Source organism: Mesocricetus auratus, unplaced genomic scaffold (genome assembly GCF_017639785.1).
Source record: "Mesocricetus auratus isolate SY011 unplaced genomic scaffold, BCM_Maur_2.0 Super-Scaffold_4256, whole genome shotgun sequence".
NCBI classification, from domain to species: Eukaryota; Metazoa; Chordata; class Mammalia; order Rodentia; family Cricetidae; genus Mesocricetus; species Mesocricetus auratus.
Genome location: NW_024429182.1, coordinates 126,225,312 through 126,252,643, shown reverse-complemented (window position 1 = coordinate 126,252,643; position 27,332 = coordinate 126,225,312). Strand labels below are relative to the sequence as shown.

The following is a 27,332-nucleotide window of genomic DNA, read 5'->3' as shown; positions in this document are numbered from 1 at the left end:
AGGAGGAGGAGGAGGAGGAATAAAGGGAGTAATGACCTCAGGGCAAGATCCCACCCAACTAAATTTCTAATTTGTGAAAAGGAACTAAAGAAGAAGCTTAGAGCTGGATGTGGTGGAGCAAACCTTTAATCTCAGTACCTGGAAGACAGAAGCTGGTAGGTTTCTGAGTTTGAGCCCAACCTGGTCTAGAGATGCAGTTTCAGGACAACCAGGCTTGGGTAGTGAAGGACAGAAGGTTGGTGAAGATATAATTGAGTGAGGGGACTATGTTCCAGCCCTAGCAAGTAGCAGAACTTGGCAGCTTCGGCTAGTTGGTTATGTAGTTAAGGGTAGAAGAAAGGGGCCATGGAATTTGCCACAAAGCTGCTGAGGCCAGGCATGCCTTGGGGGTGTTCCTGAATGGATGCCTAGAGAGGTCATTGTGTGAAGCTGTGAAGTTGAAGCCTGGATTGCCTTGGAGAACCCAAGATTAAAGTTAGAGATGCCAGAGTCATAGGATACCTGCCAAGGCGAGCTGCTAACAGGGAGTGGATCCAGCCCAAGAGAAAGAAGTGTGTTGCAGTCAACAAAACTGAATGGAATTGGAGATCGGAAGAGCATTTTGACATCAGACGGGGAGATGCAATTTGCCAGGCTGGTTTTTAGTCTTGCTTTGGTCCAGTATTTTCTCACTATGCTGCCTTCCCTATGTCTTGGGATGGTAATGTATATCCTGTGCCACTCACTATATGTTGTAAGTATGTGATCTGGTTTTTGATTTTGATATTATAGGGGATTACAGTTAAGAGATTTTGTATATCTCAGAAGAGACTTTGAACTTTGGATTTTTAAACATTGTTGAGACTGTGATAGACTATGGGGACTTTTGAAGTTGGTCTAAATGCATCATGCATTGTGATATTGTTAAAAGCTAATGGGGGCCAGGGAGTGGAATGTGGTATTTTGAATGAATTGGCTCCCATAAACTCATTGGGAGTGGCACTATTAGGAGGTGTGGCTTTGTTGGAGTAGGTGTGACCCTGTGAAGGAAGTGTGTCACGGTGGGGGTGGGCTTTGAGGTTTCCTATGCTTAAGCTTCACTCAGTGTCTGAGTCCAAGATGCAGCCAGCACCATATATGCCTGCATGCTGCCATGTTCTCTGCATTCATGACAATAGACTGAACTTCTGAAACTGTAAGCAAGCCACTCCAATTAAATGTTTCCCTTAAATTAGAGTTGAGGTGTCTCTTCATAGCAATAGATGCCCTGAGATAGGCTTCCACCTGAGGAGTCAAACTTTTAAAGACAACTGTGGCTTTACAGACCTAGCATGGTGATTTCAGGGGAGGGAAACAGCAGGAAGCAATCTACAGATATTTTTGACATGAGCAAGATTTAATGAAAAGATATTTGCATTCTACAAATATCCAGAGAGTTCTTACATACTCCTATACATACATGGAGTATATGTATAGTTTCCCAGTAGGGGAAATAATGGTCTTTCATAAAATGGTATTTTCTTACATCCAAATTGTAATAAGGAAATCAAAATAAAGTTTTCAGATTTTAACACTGAGGAAACAAGAAATCTGGAATAACATCATCCCTGTTGGAATCTGCTCACCTGCTCCGGTTTTATATGATTGCATTTGATTTGGCTGCAGGCTTGTGGAAGACTGTTTTCTTTGGCTTGACCAACTCTACTACATGGCTCCTATCATTTTGCCCTGTTCTCTATTTGCTTGGTTTTATAATCCACAGACTCACAAATTGAAGAATGACTCTTTCCAACAAGGTAAGTGAATGCACTGATTTTTGAAATTATATTAAACTTTTTGAACTTCCCCAAATTAAAAAAAAAAACTTCATTTACTCTCTTAAGGAATAATTTGAGACACAACTCAAAGCAAGCAGGTCTCTAGTTTAGGAGAGATTTGCCTTAAATCTTTTTGGTAACGCTTAGTAAGGGAAGTGTAAAATCCAACCGGTTAGCTGGTCCTTCGCAGAAAATGGAGATCTGAGCAGTTTGTGGTACATTGAAGCTGTGGTGTGATTGGCTAGTGTCACCTTGCAGTGAGGCACCACACACTGTTTTTGGTGTGTATATGTGTGGCGTACCTGCAGATGTGTGGCCACCTGTGTGTGCAGGTGAATACACCTGAATGTGTAAGCCAAACGTTGACCTTGGGTATCCTCCTCAGTTGCTTGCCACTTTTTTTTTTTTTTTTTGACGCAAGGTATCTCATTGAACCACAGAGTCACCAGTTTAGCTAGATTAGCTGGTCAGTGAGCTTCCAGAGTTCTGTTTTCCACTGGGGATCCTAGGACTGCGGGCTACAGATATGTGCCACCACACCAGACTTCTTACAGTAGTGTTGGAATTGAAACTAGGACTTTGTTCTTGAGTGGCAGGTATTTAACTTTCTGATGAAACAAATAATAACAGTACAAGTATTTCTACTCATTTTAACTCAAGTAACAAACACTGAAGTTTACATGGGTTTGTGGAGGTTCCGCATGCCTTAAAAGTAGACTTTTGATCCAGAAGTGATAAATCTTTGGAGATGTGAAAAGAATTTCCACATCTTGCTGGGAATCGGGTACCTGTCTTCAGAAATTTTGGCAATCTAGACACCTACGATATGGACTGTCTCTCTTTCTGTGCTGGGAATCTAATCCAGTTTTCTTTTGGCCCTGTAAGTTTCACTGATTCTCTAATATGAATGCCCCGATAAGTTGCCAATAAAGCTATATGATGAATCATGTTCGTTGTTGTTCAGAGGTAACATAGATGTTTTTAAAAAGGACAATGTTATTATTTCCAATCCTGAGATCATGGAGGTCTTGTGCTCTGCCTTCTTCCATTCCATTCCTTAAGCTTGTTAGTTGCTAGGAAACCCACTGATCTTTGGCACCTTCCAAGCTTGCACTATAGGAGTTTGGACTCGCTGACCATGGTGACACAAGCCTCTAATCCTAGCTACTGGAGAGGCTGACATAGAAGGACATCAAATCCCACCTGAGCTACAGAGCACATTCTAGTCCCAACTGCACAGACTGATAAAACTATATTTCAAAATAAAAATCTTTAGCCGGGTGTTGGTGGCGCACGCCTTTAATCCCAGCACTCGGGAGGCAGAGGCAGGCGGATCTCTGTGAGTTCGAGGCCAGCCTGGTCTACAAAGTGAGTTCCAGGACAGCCTCCAAAGCTACAGAGAAACCCTGTCTCAAAAAACCAAAAAAAAAAAATCTTTAAAAAATCGTAGAGATGTAACTCAGTGGTACAGTGTTTGCCTGCCATGCACGAGGCCTTATGTTCAATCCCCAGTATGAAACAAATAAAGAAAAAAGATACTGAACCCAGAATATGTGCTTTATAAATATTTGCTGAAAGATTAAAGGAACTTAGAAATGTTAATTACTTTTATCATTGTAGTGTTTGCATAATGGGGGAATATCTACTTCCAAGTACTTTGAACACATAGAGAGAGGACTTTATATTACAAGAAAGGAAACTTTCGGCAATGGTAAACTTTTTTGAAGACAGCATCAGTGTGGAGCTCTTATTAATTACAGGAAGTCCTCTCAAATGTGTGTTGCAGTTGTATCTGCATGTTGGCATTCAAGAAGTTCAAGGATGGCAACATCAAATGTTTAGTTCTTACTCATTTGACTGAACTTGCAGAGTGTCAGTGAGACATTTCCTTCCATTGTTTTGCATTTTTTAAAGAAAGGCAATGAACAACTCTTGGCAATAGAGAAGACACTTTTCAGTATGACAGTTTCTAGGCCAAAGGCCTCACTTCCCTCTGTAGATGTCATTTAAAACAGTTTTCCAGGTTTTTAGTTAAAATATAGTCATGTCACATCCCCCCTTTCTCTTCTCCCTCCAAGCCTTCCCAGGTCCCCACAGACCCCACACCTGCTCTCAAACTCATAGCCTCTTACTCTTTAATTCTTATTGATATTCATATATGTGTATATGAATAAGTATTTAAATATAACCTGATGAGTCTGTTCAGTGTTGCTTGCGTGAATGTGTTTTTAGAGATGAAGTTCTGATTATTTTACAATCCCTTGACATATTTACCGTGGGGGGAAATAAACTGAAAGGCAGTCATGAATTCTGTCCTTTCTGACAGAACGCTTTTCCATGAAGGTGCTGTGTGTGATGAAGGACAAAATCATGGTTGGAGAGCATCATTTTGGGGGAGATCAGTTTGAACAGAAATATCTTAGGTTCTCGATATCAAGTTCATATTGGCTAGTAGCTGACCTGGGAGGGTCTCATCATTCTGTTCTGGGAATTGGTATTATTTCTAAAGATTTATTTTTAAGTTTTAAAAACATTTATCTAGCCGGGCGGTGGTGGCACACGCCTTTAATCCCAGCACTTGGGAGGCAGAGGCAGGCGGATCTCTGTGAGTTCGAGGCCAGGCTGGACCAAAAGCCTCCAAAACAATACAGAGAAACCCTGTCTCGTAAAAACCAATAAATAAATAAATAAATAAATAAATAAATAGGTAGATAGATAGATAAACTTTTTTTTTTTTTTTGGTTTTTACGAGACAGGGTTTCTCTGTATTGTTTTGGAGGCTGTCGGTCCAGCCTGGCCTCGAACTCACAGAGATCCGCCTGCCTCTGCCTCCCGAGTCCTGGGATTAAAGGCGTGCGCCACCACCGCCCGGCTCTATTTATTTATTTATATGAGTGCTCGGTCTGTGTGTACTTGTTTGCCAGAAGAGGGCATTGGATCCTATTATAGATGATTTTGAGCTACTATATGGTTGCTGGGAATTGAATCTAGATGCTCTGGAGTAGCCATTGCTCTTAACCACTGAGCCATCTTTCCAGTGTCCAAGATTTATTTATTTTTATTTTCTATGTATGGCTTTTTTTTTGCATGCATGTATGCCTGTGTACCATGTTGTTGCAGTGCCAGCAGAGGCAAGAAAGAGAACATTGTATCCCCCTGGGACTACAGTTATTGATGTTTGCTAGCCACCATGTGGATGCTGAGACTCAAACCCACGTCATCTGGAAGAGCAGCCAGTGCTCTTAATAGCTAGTCTATCTCTCTAGTCCTGAGTCTGTATTCTTAACAATTGCCAAGGGCCTTCTGCACTTCTTAAAACACCAATTGAATCAGTTCAAGGCTATCCTTTTAGATGACTCTGCATCCTTTAGGTTGCCATGATGTGCCCCATTGTAGACTTGAGAGCTAGGATTCTGGGTTCTAGTCTAGTTTCATCATACACTACCAGGGAAGTTGCCTAACTACTTATACCTTGATAACACCAATGCCTGTGTTTTGAGACCTTGGAAGGACTAAAGGTCTTCATGTATGTAAACTGCTTGGAACAGCGTCAGCCACATGATGACTACTATGTAAGTGTCAATTCAAAGTATGGATGCCAGTTTTGAAAATGTTCATTCTTTCCCTCTTCCCCAAGGCTGTTGTGCAGCAATTTTTTCTAAGATAAAACACCCCATCATTAGGGAAGCTTATTAAGATTCAAGATGTTCTAAAGGGAGGCTACTCAAGATTTAGGAAGGAAACAATTCAGAAAACTTCAGGAAGTTCCTGAAACTGACCAGTTACCCTAGCTTCCTCATTGCTCAGGCCTATATAAGCAGTAAGGATTGCTAGACTCCCAGACCAGCTGCACTGCCTAGAAGAGATACTCTCCAATTTGTCAAGTTGTCTGTAAGTCATGTACTGAGTTGTAAGGTCCCAGCTTTGGGGAGCTGTCATCCATGCTGGGGTGGTCTTTTGGTGATGCAGCTGTCTTTGAGCCTTTTCTGCTTCCGTAGGTAACCCCTCACCCATACTCTCATAAGTAATCCCAATAAAATTTACTGGTTTATAAAGTTGGGCTTTGGTGGTATCCTTCCTTTGGTCTATCATTGATTCCTGACAAAAATCCAACACCCCTTATGGGTAAAGGTCTTGGAGAGATCAGGGATGCAAGGAGCATGCCTAAACATAATAAAGGCAACAGCCGACATCAAACTAAATGGAGAGAAACTCAAAGCAATCACAATTAAACCACGAACAAGACAAGGCTGTCCACTCTTTCCCTGTCAATTCAGCATAGTACTCAAAGTTCTAGCTAGAGCAGTCAGAAAACAAAAGGAGATCAAGGGGATACAAAGGAAGGGAAGAAGTCAAAGTTTACTATTTGTAGATGAGATGATAGTTTACATAAGGGACCCCAAAATTCTTGTTAATGGCAAGAGACCTGGTGGGAGTTGGCTTGATATAGGCTCATGAAGGCTCATGCCGGTGAGATGATGCCGAAGTGTAGCTGGGGGCGCTGGGGACTTTTGAGGGTGGGCATTGTTTTCTCCAATCCCATGGCAGCTGGGAGGGGGGTTTGAACTTAGAAAAAGTGAAGTTAATGCTGACAGGAGTCACACACTGCACATGTGTGATTATGTTCATGCATGCGTGTTTAAATGGTAAAGATGTTTCCTTGAGTACCTTCCAGTTCTCTTAAAGTCCGTCTTTTCTGGAGCTCAATTTCTCACTTACCTCTCTAAGATGAGTACTACCTTGTTTGCCCAAAATATTACATTGTCTCAAGGAAAATGGAAGTTATCCAATTGAAAGGCAGAATGAAAGGGAACAAAAATTAATTTGCTTTTGTCGTTCATCCTCCTGAGAGTGAAAACGGAACAAAAACTCAAAATCAAATCAAGGTTTTAGAGTTAGGGTAGAAATGTAGAATTTAATGGTCTGTAGGCATACATCTTCAGCAACCAGAATATTCGAAAACTCTTCACACAATGCTACTATGAGTGACCAAAGGAACTCGTTTTCTCCCAACACTAAGAGCAGACTCACCGACTCCAGACAGAAAGCAATTACATGGGGATATTGTGTTGCTATTGCCTGCAATTTAGATAAAGCAAGGGCAAGCAGGGAACCCATGGTTAACACACACACACACACACACACACACACACACACACACACACACTCACTCACTCACATGTACACACCCTTTCCGCACAAAACTAGTCTAACAACATACTTAAGCCTTTTGCTTCTGGCACAAAGTGAAAGCTTGCCCTTTTACATTATGGGTCAAAAACAAACAAACAACAAGCAAACAAAAAACCATTTAGGAGCAAGTAGAAACTACCTTCTCAAGGGACACTTAGAGTTTAGGTCATATAGTTGGCACCTCACTAGTACTTCAAACATTTAAAGCAATCACCGCCCAACACTAATACCATGCAGGGAAATGTACAAGGAAACTGCTTTTCTCTGTTTTGTTTCTTCCTCTTAAAATGGTTGAAAACCAAAGCTGCGATCTTCAAATAGATAAGGACTTATCTCTGCTGCTTCTCATCCTGTGCCCAACCCCACCAATCAGGCTGGCTGCCCCGCATCTCCCAGTGTTGACACATAGTAGCCGCTGAACCTTAAACTGTTGTAAAGGACTATAAAATGTGGCCTTCCTCATATGGTCAGCGATGGGAGCATGACACAACAGGGAATTGTCCTTTGGTAAGCCAGGGCCAGGATTCACTTGATCACCTTTGTTTGGATGTCAAAGAGTTAAATACTTTTAATACTTTATAAGTAAATTTGCCAAATACATGTGGTCCTGTTGTACATCTTACCTGGGGCTAAGGGGGGTCGGCAAGCTCTGCAAGGCCTGTCGATAGTGGATGGTCAGGGTCTGTTTATCTGTGAGTCTAGCTTTGATGAGGTTCAAAGGCTCATTGGGGGGAACTCATGTATATGGTGATCACAGAATCAAGCACCCAGAGGGTGTAATGTTATGTGACTAAATGAAGGTATTTTTTTTCAAATGTTGACAGTGTCAGTAGGACTTTAATAAAGGGAAGAATATTTCTCCTAAAGTCCAGTTCATTGTAATGATAACGTTAGTGTTGTAGAGATCTTGTGTGTATGCATCTATCTATATATACTTATACACATATTTATATACATACACATGATATAATACACATACACACAATGTTTTGGGGATGACAGAAGTGACAAGATGCTCTTCATGTCATTGGAATACGGTAAGCCAGGTAACTTGGCAGATGAGTTCTTGCCTAAGTCATCATGAAGAAGATGAAATACCAGGGCTGTGGGAAGAGAGAGAGGAGAACCCCTTGAACCTCCTTCTGGACTCCACCTCCATTATTCTCCCGTGTCAATCAGGGCCCAAGAGTAGGTGGAGGAAGCATAAGTGGCATTTTTAGGGTTTTTATAAAATGGTGTCCATTTACAACCTTAAAATTGTATGCTTGAGCAGATTTCTTAAAATATTTATTTCCAGATGATTCGGAGCCAAATCTTTGCATTTACAGGTCCTTCCTGTCAACAATTTGGTTATATTCAGCATTCCAAATTTGATGATGCATATAATCATATAGGTACTGTGGAATTCAGTTAACACAACACAGAAAGCAGATTTCTTTTTCCAACCACAGATTGAAGTCTAGGGTTTTGGGATCCATGGTCAGTTCCAGGGTGAGTGTCATGGGACTTTTATACACACACATACAAGATGTGCAAATCAAAAGTAAACACTGGGTGATAACCAACCCAAGCATGCCTAGTCCCTGTGGAGGCAAATAGTTCAAAGTGAGCAATTCTCCAATTGGACTGTTTCCCCACTCACACTGCTTGACAGTATTCTATACTAAACCAAGTTGGGATGAAGAACAAGCAAAACAATGATCAGTTTTAACCCATCTAGCACAAGGATTTGTCTTACCAAGCAAAAGAGATGGGACTCTTTGTCTTCTATGGAATCTTTAGCATCCTGCTTAGCCAGAGGTACAGTGATGAACTGTGGCTTCCCTTCCGTCATTACTTTACTCCCCTCAATTCCGGCCACAGAGTTCTTATTTCCATACACCACCTTCCACCAGACATCTGCATGAGTGTAGCAATGAATACCTTGGATCTACAGTATGTAAGATGAGTGTATCTTCTATGTTTTTTTTTATCACATCCTTGCTTTTAGGTCATCGTGTTATTAATTGGCGTAACTCAGAGAGTCAGTTCCACAAATCATTTAACCAGTGAGAAGTATGAACTCACACAACTTCAGGTAAAATGAACTGGGACCTCAAATCTGAGATTTCAGTGGGACCTTCTATCTTTCATGACCTTCTGAGGCTGACCTTGCATAAATCTTACTGAAAAGGTACGTTTCTGAATTTTTTTCCCTAGACTTACCCATCAAATATACTTTCCCCACAGGAATACCCAGTACCATTGAAGTGGATAATTAACATTCAAGGTGCCGAGACCGTGTCCACATGATGAAAAGTGTTTTGGAAGGGAATAAATGAGTGCATTACTAATGAACGATTTTTTTCCCTTTACAAAAAGTCACTGAATTACTCTATTCAGGCAGCCTCCTGCCCGATAATGCATTGATAAATGGAGGAATAGACAATCACATTAAGAATGCCAGAACATCATTTGCGAGTCTCGAAGTTGGTATTCAGAATCAACAAGCAATGGACTTCTCAGAATTACAGGTACTAACTCACTTTGTGGGGCTGTAGCAAAGTTCTCAGTTGTGGGCTGGGATGTAGCTCCAAGGTAGAGCATTTGAATAGCACAGGCAAGGCCCTGGGCCCTAGCCCCAGCTCTGCAAGATAGAGAAAAAAATTGAAGAGATAACCTCTACTCTCCAGGGCTGTTATTTCAGGGAAGTGGTTTCCAAACTGTATTGACCAAGACCCACAGTGCAAAATACATTTTAATGCAAATTCTTATGTACAACTGAGACAAGGTCTCTAAAGCAATGCTTATTTTACTATATTGAAATTGTAGGCTGCTGTTTTTTTTTTATTGCATTGGCTTTTACTTAAAAAAATGCTAGTTGTAAACAATGCCATTAGTATCTCCGAAGGAGAGCTATGACACACAGTTTGCAGCACAGTGATTTACTAGTTATGCCTGATAAGTATCAGTGTGTGTGTGTGTGTGTGTGTGTGTGCATGCATGTGCCTGTGCAGGTATGTTCACCCACTCAGTTCAGAGGTCAACCCTGGTGTCATCCTCAGTCACACCTTCACCTTATTTTGGGGGACAGGATCCTTTACTAAACCTGCAGCCTGACTGTGCTGGTTAGACTGGCTGTCTGGTGTGCTTCCTGGATCGGCTCCTATCCACCAGCCCCCACTCTCACCAGCCAGCTCCGGGAGTTCCAACTCATTCCACCATGACCAGATTTGAGCAGTGATCCAAACCCAGGTCTGTTTGCTTGCACAGAAATGACTTCCCCCTCTGAGCTATCTCCCTAACCTGACCTCTTTATCTGGATCTTTTACGAGTATACCTCATCGATGAAGAAACTTTCATTAAAATGTGCACTGGTGAGCTGACAACCCACTTAAGGGCAAAGAATGATAGACAGTGTGCGACAGGGTAACACATGAAGTTGGGGACTTAATAAAGTTGATGAAAAAAAAACAACAGAGAAAAGTAGACTAGAAAAGAAACTGCCATGGAAATGAAGTAGCGGATGAGCAGTTAAGTCGATGAAATGAACCTCAAGCACACAATGGGGTGGGCTAGTGTAGGGTGGTGTAGATGTCAGTGCTAAATAGGTTTGGAAGAAATAACACGCTATTGAGGAGCACTGGAAACCTTGGTGACAAATGGAGGTAGGTTTCAATGCCAGATTGTACCCTTCTGGGCTCTGTAAACAGGAGTGCACTCTCCCCAGAGCAGAGGCCTTGGCTCCATGGTCTGTAATGTTGGCATGCTAGAGTCTGACTAACCAGGCTGTGGGAAGAATTTCTAATAATAGTGTTTATAAAGAGAATCGCAGGGCTGGGCATGAGGCAAGCGCTGAGGAAGTACGTCAAGAAATACTCTTTTGCAACTCAGATGTTGATCGTGTTTATAAGTAGCCGTTTTCTCTTGCCCAGAATCTGGCTTTAGCATCCTAGCATTCTGGATGGAGCCCGGTGCCTTCAAAACATTTCATCAGGCAAGGTCGTACGTACCTCCTTAACTAGAAGGCAAGGGCAGGGACTCACCTTCCTTTCTTCCTGACTGTAAGACCCAGTTGATGGCTGCTGCTATGCCAGGCGAGAAAGGACATCTTTGCCTGGATTTGGCTCTTAGAGATGTGGTGAGGAGGCCCCAATTTACTTTAAATCCTGCCTTATCATTGGGGTCACTTTTTAAAGCCATATCTTGAGAGTTCCACCTTTGGGAAAAATGGGAGAAAACAATAGACTATGCCAGGAGCCAAGTTTGGAACTGTCTGGAAAAGGCACACCAATGCCATGTTTGCACAAGCTCAAGGGAGAAAATGCCACAAGGACCTTTGGGCAGTAAAGGCTTTTGGTGGCTTGAGTCTACTAGCTTTTCAGCATTGCTGAGCTTGACACCACTCCATGACAGGGACAAGTCATTCTCTTCTTTTCTTATCCAATTATCTTCTCTTTTTTTCACAGTTAAAAGATACATACTATTCTTGATGATAATAAGTATACTTACATTCAGATATTTTTGAAGGGCAGGTACACTGAAGTAAAATTAATATTTTAAGATTTTGGTGGCACATACCTTTAATCCCAGCACTGTGGAGGAAGAGACAATAGGATCTCTGTAGGTTTGAGGCCAACCTGGTCTAGTTCTAGGACAGCCAGTGCTACACAAAGAAACCCTGTCTTGACTTTCTCCACCCCCATGGTGTTTTTAAGATTTACTTATTTATTTAGTATGCATTTGTGTATATGTACCCGGGTTTATGGATGTGTACCATGGGCATGACTGGTACCTATGGAGTATAAAAGAGGGCATCAGATTCCCCAGAACTGGATTTCTTATGGTTGTGAACCACCTTAAGATCCTTGGCAAGAGGAACAAGCCCTCTTAACCATAGAACCATCTCGCTGGGCCTAGAACATGATGTTTTTATGTACATGTATGGGGTAAAATGATTATTGCAATCAAACTAATTACCATACCTATCAGTTCAAATAGTTTCTCTCTTGGTATGCTATGTGGATACATGTGTTGATCTTCTTAGCAAAGTCCAAGGAGATAATGCGTTATCCATAGGCTGTGAGATGGTTTTCTAGAATTCATTCATCTTAGTGTCAGCCCAAGAGACATTAAATACAACTTGTCACTGCATGAATTTGTCACATTGATCCACTTAGAAAAAGTAATTTTAAAAAATTGGAGTAGAGGACTTAGTAATCTGAAAATTTTCATTCCTATGTTAAATCATTCTATTTATGATTTAATATGGGAATTATATCATGCACATAAAATGTATGGTATATACTTAAAAAAGACAACTGAATCTTTTAAATGTTAATCTGACATCTCCCCATTTCCTTCCCCACCAGCTCCTAGTAAACTGCCTTTTCTATTGTCTCTGTATGACCCCAATTTTTGAAGATAAGGCATATTAACAACAAGGGCAGTATTTATCCTTCTGTGGGTTCTTTGTCTTAGCACAATGTCTGTTAAGCTTATCTATGCTGTCATAAATGGGAAACTTGCATTTTAAAGGCTGAGCAGTAGTCTACCACTCATACACTAGAGAAGCTATATTTTCATGTATGTATGTATAAGTTTGTGGTCTCTTAATAAATCTTAAAAGACTGTGATTAGATATGCACATATTATATTGATACCTTTCAAACTTTAATTGCCTATAGCATAATACTGAGGTTACTAGTGTACACACGAATTTTATATTTCAATTTTGCCTAGTGAAACCATCTAATAATGTGTAGAAATCACTTGGGTTGGCATAGAAGTATTTAGCTATAAATAGAATATAAAGAATAAGGACATTACACTATAGACTTGGAAAGAGCTTGCCTTTTCAAGATGTGGAATTAAAAAATAGTAAGAGCAGTAAACTATGATAATTTGTGGAATATTCCACTCAAATTTCACACTTCATCTGAATAAGGTGGACCACTAGATGATGGTATGCTTGGGCAAGGATATTGTGCCTCTGTGCCTCTGCTGAGGGCTGTGTTCTTTGCTGAGAACTGGGTGTCTCTGCCGAGGTTTGGATATCTCTGAGAAGGTGGGGTGTCTCTCTTGATGGCAGGATGTCTCTTCCAGATGTTTTTCAGTTGCAAAAGTACATTTCAATATTTGGGGGTGTTTGTCAGGAATTTGGGTTTTGAATTCCCTCTCTGGAGAGATTCTGAGTCAGAAAGATTGAGGTAAGACTTGAGTGTCACTAACAAGCCCTCCAGACCTTCCTGGCTCTAACTGGAGATACTGGTCTAGGACACTTTGTAAAAATTTTAGGTGTCTTTTGCCTTCTTGGGTTTTACTTAATTTTTTATTGTTATTAATTTTTTCATATAATATAGTTTGACCATGTTTTCCTCTCCTCCAGCTCTTCCCAGATACAACCCACTTCCTACCTACTCAATTTCATGGGCTCCCTTTCTCTTTTACTCTTATACTCTGTCTCAGAAAACAAAAACAAAAATCAAAACAAACAAATGAAAAATCAGTAAGATAAAAAAAATGCCCAAACAAAAAGGAAAAGAAAAGGAGTTTGTGTTGTGCTGGTCCTGGACTGTGGTTGACATATCTAATGACATTCAACTGGAGAAAGCAGATTTCCCTTGTCCTTGTAGGTATCAATTATGTCTCCTCCAACTCCCATATAACTGTTTTGTCACCAGATAAAATACCAAGGACCACGTCTGAAGCAGGCATTTGTGGAAATGGACTGTGGGAGAGGACTGTGGTAAGATGGTACTTCCCACACCCATGCTGTGTCATTTCTAACATCTCCAAGGGAAACTAGAAGATTCATGACATTTCTGTATCTAGGACAAATGATTTCACATCTGCAAAATGTTTTGGCATCTACAGAACTCTATATAGACATTATTATTCTTGTTTTATGAGTATTACTCCTACAAAAATTAAGAGAGTTGTTCTGTGTATGCTGGGGGACCTAGATGGGTAGTGGATGGCTGCAGGGTACTCCCCAGTGGGCCTCAATACTGAAGGCTCTGTTCACTCAGCTGCTGAGAGACCAAGCTGATAACCAATCCCCTGGGTTTTGGCCCAGCGTAAAATCATTCTTTGCAGCCAATATCTGAACATCAAGCCACACGCCAACTCTGAGTCCTTCCTTCATCGTGACAACCTTCCTTAAATCTGTTTCCTCTCAGTCCATCCCCTTTCCCCACAAGCCAGCAGCCCTACCATGGACTATTTGGTGCAAGTCTTGAGAAACTGCAGAACACCACTCTTCCAAGTGGGTGTTAGAAACAGATAAGAAAAGGGGTAAAGGAAGGTTAGGTATGAGTCTTCATTTCCAATTCCCCAAGCCAATTCTCTGTGCACCTATTCCATGTTCAAGACTTTGGTTAGAGCAATGGTATCTCCAAGTATGATTGGATGATAGTTCTTAAAACCGAATAGTTATGGGTAATGCTTTTTTATGGGAATATATGTTTTGAGGGTAGAACTATCAAGTTTATGCTACATATTTAAGGCTTAGTCCTTCTCAGGAGTTAGACTGTTTCTCCAATAGACATTCCCAAAATGTCATAGGCAGAAATAATTCTATTCCACGGAAGAATGAGGAGTAATAGGAGGGTATTCTGGAAACAGCAGCCATTTTCTCAATGCCAGGACAGGGAAACCATAAACATCATGTGGGCACAAACTCAGCAAACTGTCAGACATACAGGGAATGTCTCACACAGGAATCCTGCTTCCCAAGAAACAAGGGATCAAGTTAGTGACTACTCTCAGGGATATTTTATTACTCAAAAACAACAACAACAAAACCCACAAAACACAGCTTATTAAAAATATCATGCAAATATATATTGTCTCTACCTGTAAGTCTCACGTGTTGATGGCTTGGCTTTTAGCCTATGACTCTGTGGAGGGGAGATTGGATAATGAGAGTGTGAGCAGCATCAATAGATTATGCTGTTGAGTGTAAGAGTTGGGTTCTAGCCAAGAGATGGTGATACATACTTTTGATCTAAGTACTCAGGAGGCAGAGACAGGCAGATGTCTGTGAGTTTGAGGCCAGTCTTATCTACAAAGTGAGTTCCAGGACAGCCCAGGGCTGTTACACAGAGAAGCCCTGCTTCAGAAGAAAAGAGAGAGGGGGATCGAATGAAGGAAGGGAAAAAGAAAGAATGAAAGAAAGAGAAGGAAGGAAGAAAGGGAAAAGGAAATAATGAGAAAGAGAAGGAAGGAAGAAAAAGAAAGAATGAAAGAAAGAGAAGGGAGGAAGAAAAAGAAAGAAAAGGAAGGAAGGGAGGGAAAAAGAATTCCTAATTGGAGGAAGTGTGTATAATTGGAGGAAGTATGTATAATTGGCAGGGTGTCTCTGAAGAAATCTGAAGGGCATGTTTTGTCCTGGATTCCTTTCTTCTCTGTCACTTGCTGTTTCCTGTCTACCATGAAGCGAGCAGCTTTTCTTTTACTATGTGTTGCATAATATGCAAGGCAGAAGCAATAGGGCCAGCTCCCCATAACCTTAACCAATAAACCCAAGCAGATATACCCTTCCATAAGTTGATGTATCTTATGTAGCTTATTGAGTTGACATATTGTTTATGATCTAATAAAGTCACTAAAGATTGGAATTTAAAGCTAGCCACAGCCATAGAAGTTGGATAGTGGTGGCACACACATTTTATTCCATGATTCAGGAGAAGGAGGCAGATGGATCTCTGTGGATTCAAGGCCACCCAGGGCTACATGAGAGTGAATCAATCTAAAAGAGAAACAGAGCTCATTCCTTTAATCCCAGCACTAGAGAAGTATATAAGATGGGAATGGGGTATTCAATAGTAAGTGCTGGAGCAATTGGTCTCCAGTCACAATGAAGTCAGCATCACCCCAGCCTTGGTAGAGGTAAGAGCTCTCTGGTAGCTTGGCTGCTTTGATTCTCTGATTTTCAGCTGGAACCCCAATGTCTGTCTCTGGGTTTATATAGCTTGCCAGTGATGGAAATCTGCATGTGGAAATACTTGCAAGTAATTATCCACATGACTGAAAATAAAGGAAACCTTTGGTGTCACCCATTGTGGAATGGTTGGGTTCTCACTAAGTCTAAGTGTTCACCTGCCTCAGTGGTTTTGTTTCTACGACATCCTCAAGGTGTCCAAGCTTTGCAGTAGAGACAGAGCAGGAACACACACATGGGCTTGTCCAACAGACAACTCCTTGTGCTCTCACTCATCTGGGTGAGATAAAGATGACAATAGAATGGAGGTTGCTGGATGGTAGGATGGATGGAAGGAAGCAGGGAGGCTGGATAAAGGGTGCCAAACTACAGTGAGACAACAGCAGTGAGTTCTTGCACTCCATCTGACAGTCAGATGACTGTGGCTCACAATAACTTACGAAGACCTAGACAAGTTCAGAGACCTCCCTTGTGAAGGAATGGTGAGGAGAAGGACATGTCAGTCCTCTGGTTTGTCCTTGCAGTGTATCAAAGCACTAGATTAGAGCATTGGATTCTCAAAAATCCGTCCACTTATCTTTACTCTCCAGGAGTGGCATGAGCGCATGCATGTTTGCGCACACACACACACACACACACACACACACACACACACACACACACTCTGCTGTGTTTTGCAGATGTGCTGGAAGAGTGAACTGCTCTCTACCTTTGCTGTGTATTAATGATAGTCAATGCTATAGGAAACAATATATTTATTTACCAGAGAGACAGAGAGAGAGAGAGAGAGTCGCAGAAACCAGGAGTTAGAAGCGTGGCTGGCTTCCAGGAGAAAAAGGGAGTTCCTTTTTCTTTCACTTCCTTTTATATCTACCTGTGTCAGTTTACATGGCCCCGCCCTCATGGGCAGATAGCTTTGTGGGGTTCACTCCTACAGCTGTGTTTCAGCAGAGAATATATACAGACAAGTAACTGTCATATACCTGATGGTCTTACATCCAAGGCTCAGCATCTCTAGGCCCTGAGTTACACAGAATCAATTTGTGATAGATGATTTTGAAGTCTGTCTTTTTCCATGTCTCCTGTTAATACAGAATTCATTGCTTGTTCCCATGTCATGCTGTATCTAGCACTTTCTCTGTTTCTCTCTGTGTCTCTGTCTCTGTCTCTGTCCCTCTCTCTCTCTCTCTCTGTCTCTCTGTCTCTCTCTCTCTCATTTGATCTAGGAGTCATGTGCACTTACCCTTTGGCATAATTCCAGTCTTGTCATAATTCTAGGCTTTCCATGATGGAAGGCTGTAGTAACAGTCTACATAGGCTACCCCCAAACTCACTGGGCATTACAGTGAACTCTGGCTTCTTCTGCCTCTACCTTCCTGGTGCCAGGATTACTGGTATAAACCACCATGTCTGGTTTTATGTAGCTATGAGGATCAAACCCATTATACATGCTCGGCAAACACTTTACCAACTGGGATACTTTGCCAGTCCCTAAAGCTGTAATTCCAACCTTGGATGAAGATGCAGAAGCAGTGGGTAGCTGACCTTCTATTTCTTACTGGCTACCCTTTCCAAGTCCCCTGGATTTGGACCCCCCCCCCATTCTGAAACAGAGGATAGGGCATGAGGAGGATACAGTTAAGTGCAGGTAAGACTTTCAAATGTCATAAGAGTTGAGTACAAAGAAAACTAAAGGCTCTGGATGTTCAAATAATTGTTCTTTTCCCTCACTTAGTTATTTGAAAGAGAATGTTGAAGAATATGCTAACTTATCTGGCTATGTTTGTTGAAGGGGGGATGTTCTAGAACTCTCCCCGCCAAGTAAAATCATAATCAGGCTTTGTGGAAAGACCTGAGTCATCTTGGAGCATTCTTGGGGATGGGGGTTAATGAGAATTTGGTCCTTACTGCAAGGGTAATTACTTGGGATGAGCCATAGCTGGTTCAACTTCCTATCAAACTCCCCTGAAAACCCTGCAGTCTACCATCCTCCAGGCAAAACTCATTTACATTTTTTATCTCCCTACAGTCGGGTATGAAATTCCAGCGGTCATGTTCAGGCATAGCTTAACACAAGAGTCACCTCGGTGAGCAACAGCTTAATTTTCAGTGACATTTTGAGTCTGCCTATCTGGGCTCGTGGAGACTTCTCTAGTGTGACATGTTCATTCTAGTGAGTCAAGCTTAGTGTTGAAGATACTGATTTGAAAATTAAATGTGGTTTTATTACATGGGGTACCTCTGTCCAGGCAAAGAAGGTGGCCTCTTTTCTTCTCCTCATAGAGATGCCAGAAGGAACTGTGACTCTCCCCTTGCTGGGGATGAGTTGTATTGTGTGGGGTGAGGGGGTAACCCCATTTGGGAAGCTGATGGGCCTGTTCCTAGAGGCTGGCCAGCTCTGCCTCTCCTTCATTGTGTGATTAACCTCTCCACCATGGGGAAGAGAGAGGGGATGTACTACATTGACTTCCCTCTTTCGTGAAGATCAGTGCTAAAGTGATGGTTATTATTACTCTACTGTTGGCCAACTCACCAGGGGTAGATTTGACCTGACTCACCTGGGGTTATTCTAATTTCTGTATTGAGAAGTGAGGTACCCCCTTAAAGACCCATATTTTCAGTAAGTGCTTCCATAATTCTGCCTGGTTCACAACTCTGGGTTACTGGGTGAAATGCATTTTCCACTTGGATTTCCAACTGTTGCTTAGAATCTAAGTAGTGTGGGGTAAGAAGGAGAAAATGAACTGGATAGTAAGACTTCACAAATAGAAGAAATACCTGAGAGGAAGAGAGGCTGGGTATAAGATTAAAGATGCAGATACTCAATGTGCACCGGGCCCTGTGGGAGATGCAGACAGAATGTCTTTAGGAGTTAGAGTCTAGAGCTGGGAGGAAATCTTCTGTAGTGCTTTACTTACAGACCAGGGGACCTGAGTTCAATGCTAGCACACATGGAGAATAGCCAGGCCTTATGGTACACTTGTAATCTCAGTGCAGAGACAAGAAGATCCTTAGAGCTTGTTGCCTGGCCAGCCAGCCCTACTTGCCAAATTTCAGGCCAGTGAGAGAGATCCTGTCTCAAAACAATGGGAAAACACCCAGGGTTTTCTTATGTACACATGTACACAAACACACAAACACACACACACACAGAGACAGAGAGAGAGAGAGGAATGCACACACAGTTCCAGTCTCTTTATTAGTACCCGAAGAGTGAGTGTGCCTGCCCACTTCTCCTCAGTGTGTAAGAAGCCTTGAGGGTCAAGGACCCCAGTCTTTGCTGGAAATGACAGTGTGTAGTCATGACCTCTCAAACAGTTTCACTGTAGACTTGTAATTCTTACTTTACAGACCTAAAAGTAAAAAGGCTTAGTGGAGTCTGGGAACTTGTCTAAGACTCCAGAACAAAAGTGGCAGGTGTTAAGATCAACTGTCACATAGGCTTGGTACCAAATTATACTCTTTCCTCTACCTACAGATGGCTTCTAAAGTATGAGGAAGTTAGAAATGGGACTGTGGTCTGGAAGAGGTGGCCAGGTGCTGAAGATCTTTACCCGAGTGACTAACTTCAGAGCAAAGGGCTCGTGAATGACAAAGTGGAGAAAAGGTCACAAATGCAGGAAGTTGGGAGCCATACTACTTAAGGTCAGAGGTTTTATCATCAAGAGACTGGTCTTAGTGGACACACACTACTCTTCTGGACTGAAAACCAAGAAGAACTGGAATGTTTATTCTGACGTGGCCCTTGGGGAAGAAAGGAGCTAGCGTGACCCTTGCTGCTTTCTCTTGGTGTCTGGACACAGCCTGGATATTTCTATACAGGCTGGATTTGTTCATAGCCAATTTTTCCTCATTGTTAGGGCTTTCCTCTTGACCACAGCCTCTAGGAGGCATAACCTTGACATTTGTGAAAAAACGTACTAATGTTGCCCTTTGGTTAGGCATAAGTAGAAATGGCTCTTTTACTAGTTTCCCTGTCTTAAAGCAAACACTGCCCCACCTCCCCCAAGCCTAAGCAGAATAGCTTACATTCTTTCTTTCCCTCCTAGAAGGCAGATTAGCACCACCACCTGTGTTGGCTAACATTCATGGGATTCAGCAGGAAAAATAGTATTAGGCAGGAAAAGCTTCCCCAAATGCGGTATGTTAGGATTATTTCTTTGGTTGTGAAACTGCTACCTTTGTATTCAAAGGTGATGAGACGTTTTCTGGCTAGAACAGAGTTGTCACAGTGAGGTGTCAAGTTCAAAGGAGACCCTGCAAAGATCTTAACCAGACTTGAGCCAAAGTCTTTGGAGGAAGGCGAGCGATTGATGGTCAGGTTTGCTTACATTTTCTACTTATACAGTGCAGGGACGAATGCGATCATCCCCTTGCTGAACCACCCCGCCCCTTATCCTATGGAAGGTATTAATGTGGGCCCTCCTTCCAACTGGATCTCTGCCAGCTAGCTGGGAGCAGTTCAATGGCTTCCTCTGTGAGGCAGTATCAGGGAAGTTGCTAGTGCCTCCAGGTTCAAAGGGCTCTGAGTTGGCTGTGCTGGATTTGGCATTTAGAAAGGAGGACACCATGGGCTGTGTGTTTAACCTTTTGCTGTCTATATTTTTTCCTTCTTCTGAAGTGACGGTAGTGGAGGATTTCTGAGGCATATTGAGAAGATTAGTGAGTTATGATTGGTGATGGGCTTTGAGATTCTTGGATGAAAGGTGTTCCACAGCAATTACACGCACACTTTGTTCTTACATAGTATCTTTCTTCCAGGGAACTCAAACTGCTTGATAAAAATTATTTCATTAATCCTCACAGTGTCCCTCTAGTGATTGTTATCCCCTGTTTTCATATCAGGGATCTGGAACACAGTAAGTAAAGTGACATGGCTAAGGTGGCCCAGCAGGTCACTGGTAACGTCAACAGTGGGATGCAGATCTGGTCCATTCCTCCATCAATTCATTCATTTGCCAACTATTTGACCATATTTATAGGTCAGACACTGGAGCTATTGAAAATAAAGAACATTATTGGAAATTAAGTAAGACATATTCTCTGTCATTGAAGAGATGGAGTCTGTACACTTGAGTTGGAAGATAAATGGCGGTGTGACACAGCCAGTCCATCACAAAGGATACTTAAATCAAGTGTGCATCCAAAGTAGTCAAAAGGAAAGAGAAACAAAAGTACAAACAAAATGCCAAATAAGTAACTCTGGGTGACAAAGGATGTCATATGAGCGAGTACATCACCAGTAGAAAAAAACATGCCAAAGAAACATGTCTCAAACAGGAGCATGAAGGAGCATGGGAAACTCCCATGGACCAAGAGACACTCCTGGCTGGGGGAGGGCAAAGCCAGTGTTAAGAGTAGAGAAGCAGCCTAAGCAGTCTGAACTTTATATGTGAGGCAACTGAGCAGCTTCAGTGGCTGCTCAAGGAAAGGGAACAAGGTTCCCATCACAAGGAGTGTTCTCTTGTCTGAAGTTGCACTTTTTACAGATTCATCTTACCTGGAGTGAAATATGTCCTGCAAACAGAAAGTGGAAATATCACATAGAAACAGTTTGTGAATTTTAAGCTGCAGCCTTTCTGAGGGTCAAAGGTAATATTGTATCATTGTCCTGTGTCCCACAAGGGATACACATCATTTCTTTGCCTGGAGTATCTACCTGCCCATTAATCACTTACTGGCCATCTTAGTGATCAGGTCAGGTATCATGATGTTGCCTCATTTGTGTTCAAGTACCCCTTCTTTTATACAACCTCAAATACAATAGTAGTGACCTTGGCTATTTTCATTCTTAAAGAGAACTGTATAGTGCTTCCTTTAAGTATCATTCCTAGAAGGTTAAGTAGAGTGGAATGAGGTGACAGATGTGTATGACTTCATTATAGTATTGTATCTGTTATTGTTCATCTCTTGTCATGCCTGCTCCACAAAATAATGTTTGTCACAGTACACACAGTGCACACAGAGTCTGGGACTATCCCTGCTTTCAGACATCAAGTGGAGGACAGGCCTTGTATTATATTCCCTGTGAAAGAAGTCTTCTGGTAGCTGATTGTTAGGAAGTCTGTATATGGAAGAGCCTGTCTAAATGTCAGAAAGACATCTCCCTGACACAGCCTATCCAGCCACTGGGCCATCTCCTCTGTATGATTTATTCTGTGTGTGTGTGTGTGTGTGTTTCTGGGGTTTAAACCAAAGAGAGTTGAACAGGTGGTCTTGGCAGGTGGTCTACCAGTGAACTATCCAGTTGTCTTCTCAGCTTCTTATTTTGAGGCAGAGCCTTAATCAGTTGAACAGGCAGGTCTTGAGCTTACTCGGTAGCCCAGGCTGGCCTTGAACTTGTAATCCTCTGCCTGTGTGTTCTATGGAAGTAGAACTAGGCCACTAGGCCAAGTTCTCCTCTGTGGTTTTAGGACACAGAGCTCCAGTGCTGTTTTGAAATTCTCCATGGGAATGTCAAGAAAACAGCTGCAACAATGCTCCTTCATGGCTACTGTGTTTTCTCATCTCGAGAAGCACAGAACTGTCTTTTTAAAATCAAATGATCTATAACACAGCTTTTCAATGATGGTGCAGTGAGTGACTGCCACTCTTTTGCTTTGAAATCCATCAGGCAAAGTGGTTGAGTCTACATCAATTACTCATTATAGCAGAACATGAGTCTTTGTTATACTGTTTGTTAAGTATCTCTCCAAATTAGATACAAGAGAACGATCTTCAATGCAAAAGAGTGTTGATTTTTTATTTCCCGTGATTAACCATTCTGTGATTAGACATATTTATTTTTATTTTCACTCATGCTTATAACCATGAAGTCAAATTTAAGAATGCGTCCCTGATCACTTGTATTTTGCTTTCTTTTCTTTCTTTCCTTTTTTTTTTTTCCTTGTCAAGATTTCTTTTAAACATCTGTCAGGAAAAAAATTAGAAAAGTCATTTTGCTGTGTTAGAGGCACTGAAATGTTTTCCAGGTGTGAATGGATGCAGTTCTATAGGCTACTATGGGATGAAAGAGGAAGGTGTTAGAATCCTAGTTGTCTGAACGGAATCCCTTGGCTTTTGAGATAGGAAAGACACCAATTCAAGATATCCTACAAAATTAAATCCTGACATGTGACCAAAAACTGTATTTTAACGAATCATTTTATTTGTTTATATCTCTATGTGAGTGTGGAGGGGGGGCGTCAGAGGACAATTGTGGGATTTGGTTCACTCCCTCTACTATGTAAGTCTCAGGGACTAAAGTCAGGTGGTCAGACTTGACAGAAAGTGACTTGAACTTCAAACAATCAGCCTCACTGGATCCTTCTATACATTGGGTATGTGAGAATCACAGCTTGACCATTTAGCCAGTGGCTTATTTAAAGGCTATACAAAGTAAGTGTGCTGCTTGTCCTTCCATACAATGAGTGTATTGACTAGGATAGGCAACATTATGCTGGCGGGTGAAGCATCCAGGTAGCCCCATGTGTGATAATAGATGTGTAATTCTTACTGGCGCATAGCTTATGGCAAGGCTGGGAGACTGCAGTGTGCTGCGGTTGAGGGTACGGGTCTGAGTTTCCTCTTCCTAGCAGCATGCGCTTTTCACTATTTCGTGGTGGCGACTGATGAGAATGTTCTTCTTTGTATATGTTTGCCTTATTGGTTGATGAATGAAACACTGATTGGCCAAGCAGCATGATAGGTAGGACTAGGAAACAAGGAGGATTCTGGGAAATGTAGGCAGAGAGGAGTCATCAGATGATCCCAGGAAGTGACGTAGGTGAGCAGAAACGGCCACTAGCTAACCATAGAGGCCTAGAGGTCTGTACAGACAGGCAGGAAGTGACATAGTTGGGCCGAATCAGTATATAAGTAATGAAAAACAGGAAATCACTCTCTTCTCTGCAAGACATGTAAGATACCATAGGAGAAACAGGTTCCCGGATCTTTTTCCAGTAAGAGAAGAACGCATGGAAACACTTGGATTTATAGAAAATGGGTTGATAATTAAGTCAGAACTAGCCAATAAGAAACCATAGCCACCTGTCAACAGTTTCATAATTAATATAATGTCCGTGTGCTTCTTTGGGGGCATAGAAGGGTCGGGGGAAGTTTTCCTAAACTCTGACTCTTCATTTGATTGCCATTTCACTGGCCAAAGCAGGTCACATATTCATGCCCAATTTCAAGGAGATGGAAATTGCATCCATTCTGGGTGTCTACAGGATGAAGCTCACTTTAAAATATGATGCTTACTGAAAGTTAACATGTAAATACAAAATACATATTGCCCTTCTCAAACTTGCATATTATTTTGGAAAATCAAGTAATTTGTAATCTGGTGTGCTGTGGGAGGCCATACTGGTGGTGTTAATATGTATGCTCTGCAATAAAAAAAAAAGTATTAGTTGGCTAGTATTCCTTTACCTAAGCATAAATTTTTAAAGTGTCAAGATTGGATTGTCTTCTGTCTTTATTCCTTTATTGAAGGACTGACATAGCAGGTACCAAAATCTTCACATGTATTGTAACATCAATCATTCTTTTTTCATTTTTTACTTATTGTGCGTATGTGTGCATGTGTGTGGAGGTCGGAAGACACCTTGAAGGAGTCAGTTCTCTTCTTCCATCATGTGGGATCTGAGGGCTAAAACAGATTATCAGCTTTCACAGCCAGTGCCTTTACCTACTGTGTCATCTTGCTTGCTCCAATAATTTTAACATCATAGACATTCATAAAAAGAACTAGGACATCTGAATTTGCTTTTCTCTAAAGAGAGGGGGAAGTCCCATTTTTATCACTTAGAAAATATTTAAAAATTTTCCATAATTGGACTTCCAGTTTATTTTCCAAACTGTATGTTAAGTAAAAGTAAAAAAAAAAATCAAATGCCATTTTGGAAAGCTTTTCTTTTTTCTTTTTTAATTTGGGAACGAACTTGGTCAGGGTTAAGTGAAGTCCTTTGTGTTTGATGTTGTGGGTGATTTACATAGAAATTCCATTTTGTGATTGAGTTCAGTTAACCAACTATAAGAAACCCTAACTTTCTGTGAAGACTGTGCTCTAACTCATTGTGTTTTGGGAATCACTAATGAGCTATTATTTGGAATGTTTAGGTGTTTTAAACTCACAAAAAGATTGATGGGAAAAAATTCCTTATGATTTAGTCCACTTATTTTTTTCCTTAAATTTGACAATGTCTGTCATTCTTTTTAGTGTGTCTCAAGCAACACCTCTTCTTCATTGGCAAGTATATCAGAGGGTGTTTGATATATCCACCTGTTAGCTGCCACCCTTACTTTGATGTCTGCAATGTTTCCTCTTGGGTCATTGTCCCATTCCTGGCCATTCCTGCCCACTCTCTCATGAATTATATAGAATCAATGATTTGTTGTTCTGTTTTGTTTTTACAGAGGCAGAGTTACTACCCAAGATGCATGATGGTCATTTGAGGCTGTTTTTCTACTATTTTAGCTCCTTGGGATCTTAAGAGTCTTCAGATTTACTTATATCTGAATTCCAGATGGTTTCCAGCTAAAGTCTTGCTGTGTGGACTTTGTAGGAGGTCAGTGTGTTCTCTTTTGGGACATGTGGGCCCTGAGAGTTGTCCTTCCTTCCTTCCTTCCTTCCTTCCTTCCTTCCTTCCTTCCTTCCTTTCTTTCTTTCTTTCCTGCAATCTGAAAGCAGGCAAAGAATCATGATACGAATTAATAAACAACTGGAAGCTACTTTAAATTTTTCTTTTTATTGTGTGTGTATGAGTGTTTTGCCTACATGTCTGTATGTATATTCTGTATATGCCTGGTACTCATGGAGGCCACAAGAGGGTGTTGAAACTCCCAGAATTGGATTTACAGAGGGTTTTTAAGCTGCCAGGTTAGTGATAAGAACTGAACCTGGGTCCTCTTGAAGAACAGCAAGTGCACTTAACTGCTGAGCAGTCCCTCCAGCTTCATGAAAGCTACGTTATATTAGGCAGTCACCAGTCATTGTAGGAAAGGAGCAGAGTTAAATATGTCAGGAACACCATTTTTAGGTAGGCCTCAAATTACTATGCTCTGTACTCAACACTTAGTGATCCTAAGCAACCCCAAGGTGAAAAGGCAGCAGTCCTAAAATGCAAGAAGTCAGTCAGCCTAAAACTGTTGATTATCCAAAGATTGTCAAGATTGTTGGCCTTGAAATAAGAATACACACGAAGAAGAGCGGATGGCCTCACGCAGTTAAAAGAAGCCACACGTGTCCTTATACCTATAGGCTGCAAGGTCCCTGGACTCTGGCTTTGGTCATCTTATTTGGCCAAGTCAGTTTTCGGAGTTGATGCCCCAGTTGATGGGGGTACAATAAAATTATGTTGCAAAACAGGAGAGGCTAAACAGTCACGGCTTCTAAATTCACTGTGTTTTCTTTAAAGCTCATCATTTGCTTTTCTAAATTAGGGAACATTTGAGAAAAGGTTCCTGAGGGTGGACGTCTGTGTCTTTCTTCCCTGAAGTGCCACCAGTTTGTACACATCCCGCAGTCCGCCTTTTGTTTAACTCCACGCCAGCGTGTGTATTAGTGTGTCAGTAGTGTTATGAAGCAGTCCTTCTTAATAGTTACCTGGACTGTGTTGGCTAAGCTGCTACACGGAGATGGGCCATAAGTAAATTTTTAGTGTTGGCACTCTTCCTGTTTTTTTTTAAGCTAAATGCATTTACATAACGTGCAATGTTTGTGTTGGTGTCTAAATTAGATCTTGACTCAGGGTTGCCCTCCTTTCCTTCCTCTGGGTTCCCAAGTGGCCACAACACACCAAACTTTGAGATTTCAGATTCCCAGTGCTCATCTTCCAAATGATCCACCCCAGGAAGGTGATTTTCATGTAATAATTTTCTGTGAGGAGTTTTAACCTCTTTTGGCGCATTTCTATTATTTCTTTGTCCTTACTGGTGGTTACACCAGCTCCCAGCTTAATATCATTTGCACATTTCATTAATATGTGGCTTACTCCCTCTTCGAGATCCTTAATAAAGATGTTAAATTAGATTGTATCTGACATTGACCCCTGGGGCACTGCAATGCTTTAACGATATCCCGTTTCCCTGTCTATGGAGTTCTTGCAGAATGCACGAGGCGCAGCCTCAACCTGGGATAAATCTTCAATTTGAATTCTCAGGCAGAAGTCAAGTCATGTGGTTTGGGATAACTTGACATTGCCAGAACATACTTGTAGTTGCTAGGAAGTCATATTTTAGCAATTAAGTTCCAGTTTGCCAGGATGATATGTCCGATTGCCAATCTGCTGACAATTACAGGAGATGGTCTTTCTCTGTCCGGCTTAATGCACTTCCATCAAACTGAGAAGGCGCTCATTTCATAAAATGAAACTCAGCTTTTTTTACTTCAAGCCTAGCAATCACCCTTCACCAGCCTTTAAACAGCATGTCTTCTG

General features: G+C 41.5%; 1 long non-coding RNA gene across 2 annotated transcripts in view; it reads left to right on the top strand.

Annotated features, from left to right (window-relative positions):
• The first annotated feature begins 1,166 nt into the window (after window positions 1–1,166).
• LOC110343490 overlaps window positions 1,167–27,332 on the top strand; it is a 33,008-nt gene continuing 6,842 nt past the window's right edge. The window contains exons 1-3 of one of the 2 annotated variants that reach the window (XR_002385789.2): window positions 1,167–1,775; window positions 8,980–9,502; window positions 25,312–25,463. This is a non-coding gene — a long non-coding RNA (uncharacterized LOC110343490). Of the gene's footprint in view, window positions 1,776–8,979; window positions 9,503–16,833; window positions 25,464–27,332 lie in introns of those variants that run through there. The other variant, XR_005870466.1, reaches the window with a different exon arrangement.